The sequence below is a fragment of the Lactuca saligna genome, chromosome 5 (assembly GCF_052625555.1).
Source record: "Lactuca saligna cultivar CGN05327 chromosome 5, ASM5262555v1, whole genome shotgun sequence".
NCBI classification, from domain to species: domain Eukaryota; kingdom Viridiplantae; phylum Streptophyta; class Magnoliopsida; order Asterales; family Asteraceae; genus Lactuca; species Lactuca saligna.
This window is the reverse complement of record NC_136421.1, coordinates 232,936,670-232,945,316: the sequence shown is the minus strand read 5'-3', so window position 1 is coordinate 232,945,316 and position 8,647 is coordinate 232,936,670.

Sequence of the window (8,647 nt, the reverse complement as noted above, 5' to 3'; positions counted from 1 at the left end):
CAACGTACCCTTCAAAAGTTCAAACTCACTATTAAGGTCTTAATTCTTAAATACATTCCATCCCAACTTTATATCTAAACCTAATAACCCTAACTTATTGAACTATCTAACACTCCATAACTCTTGCATGGAAGAATACAAAGATCCAAGCTTGCATTTTTATGTCACCAAACACTTAGAGATTCTTGAAAGGACAGTCAAATATGATTGGATGAATAAGTTCATTGAAAAACTATGTTGATTTCTACCATTCAAGGATCATATAAAAATCTTTGTGACTTCGAGAGTTGACTTAATCAAGCTAAGGGACTGTATGTCACGAAAGAACACCAATCATATTATCCAAGATATTTAACTATACCTAGAGTAAAAGTCAAATATGGAGATATAGTATTCGTGAAATTCACACAAATTAAATTTAGTCATACCCATTAATAAAATCTTTCCTTTTAAGCTAAGTATGAGTGGTCACACTTAAGCCATAAGACTTTTATTATTCTAGACATGGGATTTTGATTTAAATTTATTAGTTGGATATTGGAACATTGTAACAACAACTATTAAATAATGTTTTGATATATTGGTGTTAGCGTTTGTATGGTAATATGTTGAAGTATTGTTTTTGTTACGAAGGATTGTTAGTCTTCGTAAGTTGTGTCTTCGAATGTAACATTATAATTACTAAGAAATTTTATCTAAGCTTTAATGTCTAGTCCTTAGTAGTTTATTATGCTTTTGTACGCCTATAAATAGGAGTCTGTACAATGTGAGAAAGGGGAACTATTCACACACTTTACAGAGAATTCTGTTATACTCTGTAAATCAGAAAGCATAATATGAGCTGATCAAAGATTATATTTACTCTCTTGTTCATCGTGATTCTTTTTCTTTAATTCTTACATAAATTGATCTTTAAACTCGATTACAAATCACATCAATTGGTATCAGAGCAGGAATCCTTTCTGTGATCTGATTTTCATTCGATCAAAAAGGTTTTTGAATCTACTGTTTGATTCAAAAAGTTTCCATCCTTTTTGAATTTGAAATTTTCATCTAGATCTCAATTTAGGATTTGATTCTGCAAAAAAAAAAAATTGTTAATCGAGTGTTCTTTGTGTAATTCTGAATTGAATTATACAATTTGATTTTCATAATTCTCAAAAGTCAAGTTTCATCTTGAAGTTTTTGTCCGTACAACAATGGCGTCATTCAATCTTAATTCGATGACTTCATTTTCTCATTTGCTTGGATCATCCACAAAAATTCCAATGCTTATTCCAGAAAATTATGATCAATGGGCAGATCGTATGGAGGATTACTTGAACGGTTTGGATGAAGAATTATGGAAGTGTATCAAAGGAGATGTTAATCAACCTGCACAAGTTCAACCAATCGGAGTGTCTTCAAGTAGTTCAGAAGTTGATAATCAAACCGAACGTTTAAAACGTCTGGAGAAGAGATGCATGAGGGAATTAAGAGGTGCATTACCTCCTGTTGTGTATAATTATGTCAGAACTTGCAAAACAGCTAAAGACATCTGGAACAATCTCAAAGATAAATTTCAAGGAAGTGAAAAGACGAAAATCACATCTGTAAAACAATGTCTGGTGCAACTCAAAGACTTTAAACAAAAAGAAAATGAGTCAATTGAAGCATACTATGATAGGTTCAACGAGTTAATCTATCGTTGTAATCGTTATAGTATAATCTGGTCATCAATGGAGTACAATTTGATATTTGTGATGGGACTTCGAAAGGAGTGGAGGAGTGTGAGTATGATGGTGAAAAATCAAAAAAGTTTTGGTACTTTGACTTTGAATGACTTATACAATCAATTGAAATCTCATGAAAATGAAGTTAACGAAATAGCTGAAGAAGCTGTAACAAGTCTTGGTGGTTCTTTGGCTTTAGTTTCGAAGGTCTCAGAAAGAGAAAATGATAAAACAAAGTCTGATGAAGAAGAAGGTTTTCTGATGAAGAAATAAAATCTACAATACCAAGAAATTTTTTTCAGAAAAAGGTTGAAAATCAAACTTCAAAGATTCAAAGCAATACATCTTATCATGAATCATATCTTTCAAAACCAAAAGTTAATTATATTCCAAATTCAACAAAATGTTATAATCCTTTAAAGAAACAAGCTGACAAAGTTTCATATGCAAAGGGTATAACAACAAAGAGAAATATTGATCATTGGTTGGAAGGAAAAGGAAAAATGTATCAATCAAGCAAATATTCGAAAGAACAGATAAAAGAAGCATATGACAAATATGCCAATCCTTCAACAAATGGAAGTTCATCATCCAAAGTGTCAAATATATTAGTTAAAGTTTGGTAACCGGTTTCAAAAACAAAAAGAGAAGAATCACAAACTCAAGATGCGAAGGGTGAAGTTAGTCACAATATGAAAATAATAAAAACTCATATATCTGAACCTTCGAATGAAAATGTTAGATTTATTGATAGTTTCAAAAACAAAGTATATGATTGGGTTAATGGTTGTAACTTACAACTGAATCATAAACCTAATATGAATGGACCCAACAAAGCTTGGGTACCTAAATTTTTCCAATAATTGTAGGTACTTTGTGACGAGCAATATGATAACAAATGATACATTGATAGCGGTTGCTCACGTCACATGACTGGGAAGAAGGAAAACTTGCATGATTTTCGAAGCCTAGAAAATGGAGGAGTGGTTAAGTTTGGTAATAATCACAAATGCAAAGTCAAGGGTTATGGGAAAATAACAAATGGAAATTTTACTGTCAACAGAGTTGCATTTGTTGAAGGTTTGCAACACAACTTGATTAGTGTTTCACAACTTGTTGTGGGTACTGGCAATCAAGTTCTTTTTAATGAAGAAGGAAGTGTTATTTCGAATATCAAAACTAAGGAAGTGTTACTGAAGTCAAAAAGAAAAGGTGACATGTTTACATTGGATATTGTTCCTATTGTAGGCAAACCTGCTGTGTGTCTACTTTCGAAGGCTGCTGCTGATGTTAGCTGGTTATGGCATAGGAGATTATCACATCTCAATTTTCGAAACATCAACAAACTTGTCACACAAGATTTGGTAAGAGGTTTAACTATTCTTAAATATGATAATGACAGTTTGTGTGCAGCTTGCGAAGTAGGAAAACAACATAAACAAGGTCATCCAATCACAATAGATTCGAAGATTGTTGAACCTCTTGAACTCCTACATATAGATTTATGTGGTCCTTCAACAGTTGCTACTCTTAACAAGCAAAGGTACATTTTGGTAATTGTAGATGATTTTTCACGATTCACGTGGGTTTATTTTCTCAGGTTAAAATACGAAGTTCCACAAGTGATGATTGATTTTATCAAAAAGATGGAAGTTTCATTGAGAAAAACAGTTCGAAAAATTAAAAGTGATCAAGGAACTGAATTCAAAAATCATGTCTTCGATACATTTCTGGTGGAAAAAGGAATTTCACATAATTTTTCATCTCCTTATACACCACAACAAAACGGTGTAGTTGAAAGAAAAAATCGATCATTATGTGAAGCTGCAAGAACAATGTTGGCTTTTTCGAATCTACCTCAATATCTTTGGGCTGAAGCTGTTTCAACAGCATGTTTTACTCAAAATCGATCATTCATTCATCGACGGTTTAATGTTACTCCTTATGAAATCATCAATAATCGAAAACCTAATGTCAAATTTTTCCATGTTTTTGGATGCAGGTGTTTCATAATGAATCTCAAGGATAATCTGTCGAAGTTTCAAACCAAAGCGGATGAAGGAATTTTCTTAGGATATTCACACAATTCAGTTGCTTATAGAGTATTAAATAACCAAACTCGAAAAGTGGAAGAAACTTTTAATTTGACATTTGATGATCATTATATTAAAAAGTCAAATCATAAATTTGTGAATTATCCTATTTTGCAAAATTCTTCAAATATAAATGATTCAATTGAAATGAATGATGTTGATTATGATTCGATTTTTGGTATTTCTATTCAAGCAATTGATGCAGAAAGAAAGGCAACTGATAATCAAACATCAGAAAATTCGAAGTATAACAATGATTCAACTTCGAATTTGAAACAAAACACAAATGAACAAATAGATGATCAAATGGAGGGTGAGCACTTGGAATCAAATACTTTTGTTGAGAGGGAGCATTATAATGAAAAAAGATAACATGTCAACAAATGTTAGTGTCGAAGAGGAGCAACCTAATGAAGAAGAACCGATCAATGAACCAGAGAAAAATATCGAAACAGAATCAATCATCGAGGGGGAGCATATAAGAGAGAATGATCCAATTCTTGAAGAAGAATATTTTGATGATGCTAATGATTCTATTTCTATAAATGGACCAGAAACAGCTGTAATGTTCGAAAATGCACTTTTGGATTTTGATCCTAATTATCCTCCATTGGATAAATGGACAAGAAATCATCCAAAGGATCAAATTATTGGTGATCCACAAGCAGGAATCATGACAAGAGCACAACTTAATGCACGAAATGAGGTACTGAACAATCATCAAGAGTATTGCATGTTTAATGCTTTTATTTCCAAAATTGAACCAAAGACAGTTAAGAATGCAATGGAACACTCTGATTGGATTGTTGCTATGCAAGCTGAATTGTCTGAATTCGAAAGAAACAAGGTTTGGAGATTAATTCCAAAGCCTAAGGATGTGTCAGTTGTTGGACTTAAATGGATTTATAAAAACAAAACTGACAAAGATGGAAACATTATTCGAAATAAGGCCAAACTTGTTGTTAAAGGCTATTCTCAACAAGAAGGAATTGATTACGAAGAAACATTTGCCCCTGTCGCAAGACTCGAGGCTGTTCGTATTTTTCTGGCTTTTGCAGCTCATAAAGATTTTGATGTTTATCAAATGGACGTCAAATGTGCATTCTTAAATGGAGAACTCGAAGAAACAGTATATGTTGAACAACCTCCAGGTTTTATAAACTCTGAGCATCCTGATCATGTTTATATTTTAAATAAAGCTGTATATGGGTTAAAACAAGCACCAAGAGCATGGTATGCAACTCTTACATCATTTTTAAAGCAATCTAAATTTAAACAAGGTTTAGTTGATCCCACTTTATTTCGAAAGAAAATTGGGAATCATCTGATGCTTGTTCAAATTTATGTTGATGATATAATTTTTGGCTCAACTGATCCTGCTTTATCTAAAGAATTCGAAGATTTGATGAAAAGCAAATTTGAAATGAGTATGATGGGCAAAATTAATAATTTTTTGGGTTTAAATATTAGACAAAACAGGGAAGGCATATTCATCAATCAAGAGAAATACACGAAGAATCTATTGGAAAAGTTTGGAATGACGAATAGCACAAGGTTACGAATACCAATGGCAATGAGCATAAAGCTAACTCCTTCGTTAGATAAATATGCTGTTGATATTACTTTATATCGAAGCATGATTGGGTCTTTATTGTATTTAACTGCAAGTAGACCTGATATTATGTACTCGGTTTGTAATTGTGCTAGGTATTAATCAAATCCATGAGAACCACATCTCACAGCAGTAAAGAATATTTTCAGATACTTAAAAGGCACTACTTCGTTAGGATTGTGGTATCCTTCGAAAACAGGGTTCTTTGTCCAAGCCTATTCAGATGCGGATCTTGGAGGATGTAGTCTTGATCGTAAAAGCACAACTGGTGGGTGTTAATTGCTAGATGGAAAGCTGGTCAGCTGGCAATCGAAGAAGCAAACATGTGTGTCAATATCAACCGCTGAAGCTGAATATGTTGCTGCAGCTGCGTGTACATCACAAATAATTTGGATTCAAAGTCAATTAAGAGATTATGCAATTAATATGAAAAAGATTCCTTTATATTGTGATTCACAAAGTGCAATAAGAATTTGTCATAATCCTGTGCAACATTCAAAGACAAAGCACATTGCTCTTCGATATCATTTCATCAAAGATCATGTTGAAGAAGGCAATATTGAAGTTCATTTTGTGAAAACAACGGATCAATTAGCAGATATTTTTACAAAGGCTTTGGATGAAAAAGCGTTTCTTCGGATATTAGATGGTTTGGGAATGATTAATGGAAATTCACTTCAGACCACTAAAAACGAAAGGTGATAGTCTGAGTCATTTGGTGAATGGGTGGAAAGAATGATTAAGTGTTCAGAGGTTACTGTTCATGGTCAACACTTCTAAAGCTTCGCATTCGGAAGTTTCTAACAAATCATTAGAGGTTACTATTCAAGTCAACGCTTCGAATGCTTCGTATTCAGAATATTTTCAACACACTTTAACTAAGGTTAGATTTGTTTTTAAATTTTTGAAAAATCTGAAAAATCAAAAATATTTTCCTTAATTTTTGTTCTTTAATTTTGAAAAATCAAAAATTCAAAAAGATTTTATTTTTAAATTTGAAAAATCAAAAATCCAAAAAGATTTTATTTTTGTTCTTTAATTTTGAAAAATCAAAAATCCAAAAAGATTTTAATTTTTGTTCTTTCGTTTTGAAAAATTCAAAAATCACAAAAATATTTTTGTTTTCTTTGTTCATCAAACTGTGTGTGCTAAGAATTTAATACAGGGTAATAATGCGAAGAGGTCATATATTTGTGTTTCTGTGGGAAGGTATTAAATTTTTTTTACAAACTAGTTAGGATGTCCCTAGAAGCATGTTGATGTATGTAGACCAAAAGCCTCAACATGACTCTATGTGTGTCAAGAAAGCCTTAATGAAATTATCTCAAGAAAATTTCTTCCCAAAAAGGCTTATATTCGCATAAGTCAAAACGAACTACCTTACTTTTCTCAAATGAGTTAAGAGTTTTTTGTTTTGTTCATTATAACAGAGGTACACTTCGATTCTTATCCAATCTTTTTAAACCAAACAATTCTTTTAATCCAATTCTTTTTTTGAAACAGATTTGTCCTTGAGGTCTTTGGTCAAACCAATCAAAACCTACACAAATCACAATTCTGTGTTTAAGATCTAACATCATGAGACCGTGATGAAAGTGAAACCCAAAATTCAAACACCTTTAAGGAATTGACGGGGGACTATGTTCCAGATCTTACGAAGTTTTTGCTTCAGTACCTTTTATACTCCAAATCATATTCATTTCTTTTGAGTGATCTTAATCAAACATTCGAAAACTACGATGTTTGCTCCCAAATAGATCCAGCATAATTTTTTTATGAATATGATTTCCGTGTGAGTACATTTTCAAAATCTTTGTTACTTTGAATATCATTCGCAACCAAGTTGTCACTGACTACACTGGTCATACAACTAATTTTGTTTACAATTACTCACCTTATTTTAAGGTTGATATGTAATAAAATTTTCGAAGCCACCAATTGTGTCCAATAAAAGAAACCCTTTGAAACTTCTGTACAAGTTATCGATTGTATTTCACGGGAAACCACACAAGCTGTCAATTATCTCTCTTGATAATTTTCGAAGATATCTTTGCCTGGGTTAACATTGCTTTTATGTCAAAGAAATTATTGACATCACGAGTTTTCATAAGTTTTTTTTCTTTGCTTCTCATCTAATTTCTGTTGGCACACAGCACACACAAAATCCTAGAGGTTTGAGTAACACCAACTTAAACTGATGATTTCGAAACTCTGGCAAAATAACTTCGCTTTTTAAACCTCAAAGTGAAAGAGCCTGACCTCTATTCCGAAGGCATCCGACGGTTACAATTTGTTTGGGGAACACCAAACGGTCCTATCTCTTGATGACGTATGATGTAGGATAAGCGTGAACGGCCTATTGACAGTTACAATTGTTACTTTTTGATGAGTGCATTCCGGGTTTCAAGGTGCCATGTCAGCAAGCATTTAATGCATCTCGCTTCAAATTCAAAAATTCTAGGGTTACATATAAAAGGGAACGTTACAACTTCATAATCCTTTACACAAATCATCTTCTTCAGAAAATCAAAAACTCTCTCTGCAAATCATCTTCTTCACACAGTTCTTTTCTTCAACTCATCTACAATGGCAGATACTTCATCACCAACCACTGACGAGATCATCAGTGTTCCAATCTTGAAGATCCAGGGTTCAAACTATCAAGTAGAATCGGATTTGTCGAAATATCTGGAAGAACTAAAGATGCTGGTGGTTGCTTTACAGAACTCTGTTCTGTCTAAAGCCATGTTCCAATCGTTTGCTGCACCAATGTCTTGGTTATCGAAGGCCGGTTCTACAGCTTCTTACAACAAAGAAACCGGGTGTGTGGAATTCACCATGGTTACTGATACGCGAATTAGGGTTTCCAAAAGATTGTTTTGCAAGATTTTGGGAATTCTAAATTCTGGTCCATACGATGAACTCACGTCTTCGCAAGTAATATACATGTTCAATGAGATGGGTCACCAACCTCCATTGACACGTATAAGTGATTTCAAGAAGTCAGGTCTACCAACCATTTGGAATTTTTTATTTGGCATCTTCCTCAGATGTCTTACTGGAAGAACGGTGGGCTTAGACAAAGGTAGAATGGAGGTATATGCAATGGTTGCAGGGCTTTACTATGACTTACAGGTGGATTACTCTGAGCAGTTGTGGACCGAGTTTATTACAAGCATTACGAAGACGAGTGCCAAACAGGGAATTTCTTGTGCCAGATATTGGAGTTT